This window comes from Camelina sativa, chromosome 9 (genome assembly GCF_000633955.1).
Source record: "Camelina sativa cultivar DH55 chromosome 9, Cs, whole genome shotgun sequence".
NCBI classification, from domain to species: domain Eukaryota; kingdom Viridiplantae; phylum Streptophyta; class Magnoliopsida; order Brassicales; family Brassicaceae; genus Camelina; species Camelina sativa.
In genome coordinates this window covers 26,873,855-26,879,624 of record NC_025693.1, presented here as the reverse complement: position 1 = coordinate 26,879,624, position 5,770 = coordinate 26,873,855, and the positions used below count along the sequence as shown (strand labels likewise).

The window sequence follows — 5,770 nt, the reverse complement described above, 5'->3', positions numbered from 1 at the left end:
TGCTTTCTCACTGCCACTTATGCATTCCAAGACTTGCATCTCACTACTTCATCTCAGAACTTGACACATTCAAATAAAAGGGTTTCATTGTCCTAAGTGTAAAATAACTACAATAAATAACTCCTCGATTATTCTCTCCAAAAGCGGAGTTTGCTACCAGAAGACAGTCATTACAATACACAAACAAGCATGTGGGCATAGCTGCCACTCGACCAATGTCATTCCTGCTCCAATCTCTCGGATAAGATTCCAGCAGATTAAGTTTGTGAATCAGATCAGACCTAATCTCATTTACCGCGGTTAGGCGCCTACGATAATCCGTGTTATGTTATTTAATAGAAAGGAAAAACTTTTCTAGTTGATATCTTTCCTCCGGGCCAACTCAGAACATTAACACATCCACATAGCCCTTATATTTGGGTAATAGGACATCTCTCTCTCGATCTAAGCCTAGTTAGGCGCCAATGCTCTCAACTTCGACTAAACAAATAGAACTCTCCATTGATTAGCAAGAAAGAAAAAGAAAAGCAATTGTAGACAATTCTCAAGATGTTGTGATTGAATAAACGAGGATTAGGACACACATATATATATATATATATATATATATGTGTGTCCTAATCCTCGTTTATTCAATCACAACATCTTGAGAATTGTCTACAATTGCTTTTCTTTTTCTTTCTTGCTAATCAATGGAGGGTTCATATATTTATCCCCTTTGGATTATATTTTTCCTTTACTGAATTGGAAAAGATAAAACCGACTTAGCTTAAAGACTTCATATATTTAGTTGGAAGATGCTAAACCAACTAGGCTTAGATTTTCCTTTTTTCTAAAACCTATAAGAGAAAAGAAATTAACTTTCGAGAATTCGGATAAAGTGAAACAAATTTACAAAATCAAATTGTTATTACAAATGCCTACGGCCCGGATGAATCAAATTCTTAAAGAATAAGAACAGAAAAGAAAAGAAGAAATCGAGGAAGCAGTCTACATTCAGGCTTTACGAAGGTTAGCATCAACGCCTGTCGTCCTGATCGTCAGGTCAGTTTGAAAAGCCTCCGCATAAGATCCTTGAGGTTCTCGGATGGAAGCCAGAGTAGGAGCTCCCGATTGCAAAGAACCAAAGTCGTGATTCTCCTGCAGTTTCACCTTTTCCTCCTGGAGGCCTGATTCACTGGATGATAGGTTGGACACAATTTGTTCAAGGGAGGCCATGACTCCTTTTGTCTCCTTGGCAGCACCCACGAGCTCATAAACTGTACCTCGTAGTGATGCTTCCATAGCCCGAGCTCGCTCAAAACATTCCTTCATCAAGTGGAAGGTGTGCTCAGAGGTCGAATGAGATTTCAGCCGCCTATTATACTTCAGAAATAGGGCATTGTCATAGGCGATAGACTGCAAAAATCAGACAAATCGCCTTGAGCTGTTAATGCCCTATAAATACAACAGAAATTATGGAGAAAAATATACCTGAACTGAAAACCGAGCAAAATTCAGGTACTTCTCCTCGAAATATATGTTTTTTGGTTTGAGAAGAATCGATGAGGAGCTCTTCACGTTCCGACATAGGTGGCCCGCTGCCTCCCGCACCATCGCAAGGGGCACTTCTCTGAAATAATCAAAACCAAACTGACATTCTTGAGATACTCAAAACATATCATTGGAATCTAGACCTGCTTCTTGCTGACCTCTTACGACCAGACTGATTTCCGACCTTGGTTGATAAGCGTGTCCTCTTTTCTTTCTTCTTTTCCCTCGATCAAATCGGTTCCGACCTGTTCCGTTGTCGGGTTAACATTGCGAATCTACCCGATAGTAGTCATATAGTCTCTATCTCTTTCAATCTCAATTTCATTTTGGTGCTTGGGAACGATAGTTTCAATTTCTGAGGTTGGACTTCGAGCTGGCACTATGGTGGAAGCCAGAAGACTAGAATCGACGACATTCGTACCATCTGCTGTCGATGACTCACCAAGTGTTTTGGTGAAACTTGGGAAGTTCCTCCTTGTTCTACACATCGCGCTTTCAACTCTTCTTCAAGTGATTTGCTCCCACTCAAAATTAGAACCTTGAAAAAGAGTCTCTCGGATCTCTTGAAATTTGTTTAGAAATTTTTTTAATGGCCTAAGGCGAACTGTAAAAAAGGAAGAAAGTTAGATCAAATAAGTCTTTATAAGTCCAAAATAATTAGAGAATATGGCTCGACCCGGAGATCTATTCCACACTCTCTGCCTTCCAGCGAATGCGCTCTCGGAAGATTTAGAATCAGCTCGGACGTAGAAGAACCGCTTTTCCCTTTGCTTAAAGTTGCTGCCTTTTTTGCCGGACACAACCTAATTTCCCTTTGTCTTAGATGCTTAAGCGGTCATCTTCTCGAAGCAGTGAACTTCGTCTTAGCTTCAGGAAAAAAATTGCTCGGCAGGGGCAAGACCTCGACCTGCTTGACAAATGTCATGTCAACCTGATCGATATCAACATCAGACGTCTCATTCCTAGCCCCTTTAGGTTCAGTTGCAGGTTGGTCCTCCAGGACGACAGCCTCGACCTTAGAGGTTGGAATTTGGGTCTGCAGCCTATTTGAGTCAGCAATAGACGTACCAACTGCTTTGGACGATTCGTCGAGTGTGTTTGCAAAGCTGGGAAACTTGTTTTGGCTTTACCCATGGCTCTCTCAATTATTTTTGGAGTAAAATGTTGCCACTCGCGATTAGAGCCTCTATAAAGTGCGTCTCGAACCAGGCAAAATCCATCTAGCATTTTTTTAAATGGTAAGCGGTGAACTCTAAAGAAAAATGAAGAAATTAGGTGAGTAAGATTTGTGTAAACTAGGACGAGCAAAAAAGCGTTATTTTACCAGGAGAACTGTTCCACACTCTCCGCCTTGCAATGAATGGGGTTTCAGAAGAATTCTGGTCAGCTTGGATGTTGAAATACCGCTGATCCTAATGCTTAAAGTTGCTGACCTTAACGCTAGGCAAAAGGTTTTGAGTCGGACGCATGTTCACAACCGAGGTCCCCTTCTTCTTGGCCGACTTGAGCGTCGTCATTTCTTCAAAAAAAATGGACCCAATCTAAATACCGACCTCGATGGCAATTGTTAATGCCCCCACAAAGTTACAAATACAAGCTGGGGTAAGCTGGGAGATCGCCATTTCGCTACGATGAACATACGCAAGCAGCAATAAAGGAAGGGGAAACAAGAGGCGACAATCCGTCTATTAGGATTCATAAAGACAGATGTATCCCTTCGGTGGATTCCACGGACTTTGATCCGAACTAGGAATAACGATTGAAACGCCATAGCTTGCTAGACCGCAGGAGTTGAGCATCGTAGTGACTGTTGTAACAGAACTCAAGGTCGGGCAACCACCAATCTCACCTCGATGATCGAGAATAAGAGAAATATTCTTGATCATGACACCTGGAAGCGCGAACCCTGATTTGTCATCTTCACCGACCCCCATGTCGCATGCGGAAGGCCCATGTATAGGCAAGGAAAGATTGAAAGTCGAGCCCCCACATGGCAGATCGGATGGAACTACGAAATTCCCCTCACCATCAAGATCCAAGTCGTTATTCAGCTCAGAAGTCTCAAGTGTAACAGCCTGAAAAGTTTGGGCTGCACCTTTCGATATGAGTATTTGAGAAGATTAGGCTCCGCTCTCCGATCTCAAGGCAGCTGATCTAGAACTTTGACGAACCACCTGAAGCAACGACCAGAATTCTTATCATCTTGAGTCCCGAGAGAGTGTGGAAGAAAGCAACGATAAATAAGAACACGAAGATGAGAGAGAATAGAGCAAAAAATATCTTAGCTTGATTCGGCTGGAAGTGAAAAATGAAGAAAGAGTCTGAGTATTTATAGAACCAAGTGGGCGGCAGACTATGAAAGGTAATCATGACCTATGAGACGTTTCGGCTTCTGATCTGATTGAAGCAACTCGTCTGAATTGGAAGTTGCGATGGTGCGAATATTTGAAGAGATAATTTTGGTTTTTCTAAAGTTTAGGTCTAATATTTTCTTTTCTATAGTTCGTAAATTCGAATGAATATTTGAATATATCAAACTGAGGGGGACTAATTGTTGGTGTGGGAATTGGCACCCACCACATACCGACCTAAACCAAGGACAAACCGGATAATTCTAAAATCTGATTAATCAAGGGTACTCGGTTAGATCTTCTCTAGATGGTTTTGAGAGCAATGGCCCGAGGAGGACGCTAGACCGACCTGCGAAAACCCCCTGAAATTTATCGCACGCACTGAAGAGGAAGTTTCACAAAGATTTGGTTCGAGATTTAAGGAAACTTGACTTATCTTGTAATCGAAGTGTTTGATAGTAATAGAGAGTTTTGTCCTCTATGCAAAGCATCCATAAATTAATACAAAAACCCTAGTTCTTCAATTGTTCTTGAGCGAAACCTAACTTGTTCTTAAAGAAATTTCAATTCCTTTTCAATAGAAGCTTGAGATCCAGTTTTTGAGAGAGATTGTTAAGTGAATTTGTTCCCCCCCTTTAAACAAATTCATTGTGAGAATCCTTGATTCTACAACATTCCACAAACCCACATTCTGTTTTCTTGTAGTGAAATCAGAAAGTTTCACCGTCCAATTCTCGTGACTGAAAATATTTGTCGGATTAATATTCCGATGGATTATAGTGTCTGGAAATGCTGTGTGGAGAGAAGTCACAGAAGTAGCTATCGCTTTAGCAATCTTCAATCTCACTTTCTATGGCAAAACATCTCCACTTGAGATTCCTATCTTTGCTAAGCGTGTGTTCAGCGTATTCACAGACTAGAGCTAGAAGATCAAATTCAAAACAGCAACCTATAAGTTTTATAGCATTCTTATGCCCACTCATCTGAGAGGATATAGTGATATCTCGATAAGCTTCTGTGAAGTTTGAGAAGTTTTGACTGGACCATTTTTTTATTGGAACTGGTCTTTCTTAGATTACGCCTCTGAAACAAATGAAATATCTCCAACTGGAGACAACATGGCACTCAGAGAAATTGACAGTCTTTTCTCTAAACTAAATTAAAGACAAATCGAATACTAAACTGATATTAAACTGATATGAGTTTGGATTATGAATGTTAACATTCCTAATAAATATATAAACATAACCCTAAAGATACGTAAATATATTATAAATATGATACCAAACATATTTTTTGAGTACGTGCAGGGTTTTCCGAACATAGTTACGATCAAAATAACTTTTCTGTATATATTTTTTTAATGATTCCATCCTTTTCACCCAAAAATAAATCCAAATATCTGACTAATTTTCACTTTAAAAAATTAACACAAATGTATGTTAAACATTTCTTCCAAATAAATATTTTATTAAATTCACATTCAATATATTGAACAAAAAGTAATGTTTTTTTTTTCTTCTAAAATCTCACAATCCAAAATTCATAATAAAAAATATATATACATATTCAACATAGTTTATCAATTTATTCTCCCACATATACAATTATAAACCCACCTTGATTAATAATTTCATCTATACAGTCTCCCATATCCACATCTCTCTGTCTACACAAAAGCAAACTTAATTCAACTAGCCTAAGAATGCATATATTTGTAAGCCAACTTGCAATATACTATACTTTAGTACTAACCTAAAATAATTTAACAATTTTCTGTCAAAAAATAATATTAAATGCAAATTTCAATATTATTATGACTTAATAATGTATTTAGACTTATTATGGGCCTGGGCCAGGGCCAAAACTGAGAAATAAGCAGTAAA

The 5,770-nt window shown here is 39.0% G+C and overlaps 1 long non-coding RNA gene across 1 annotated transcript; it reads right to left on the bottom strand.

Annotated features, from left to right (window-relative positions):
• LOC104712458 lies at positions 856 to 3,500 on the bottom strand. Its single transcript, XR_755517.1, has 4 exons — positions 2,858 to 3,500; positions 1,692 to 2,753; positions 1,474 to 1,612; positions 856 to 1,398 (listed from the first exon to the last, which is right to left on the bottom strand). It is a non-coding gene; the product is annotated as an uncharacterized LOC104712458 (long non-coding RNA).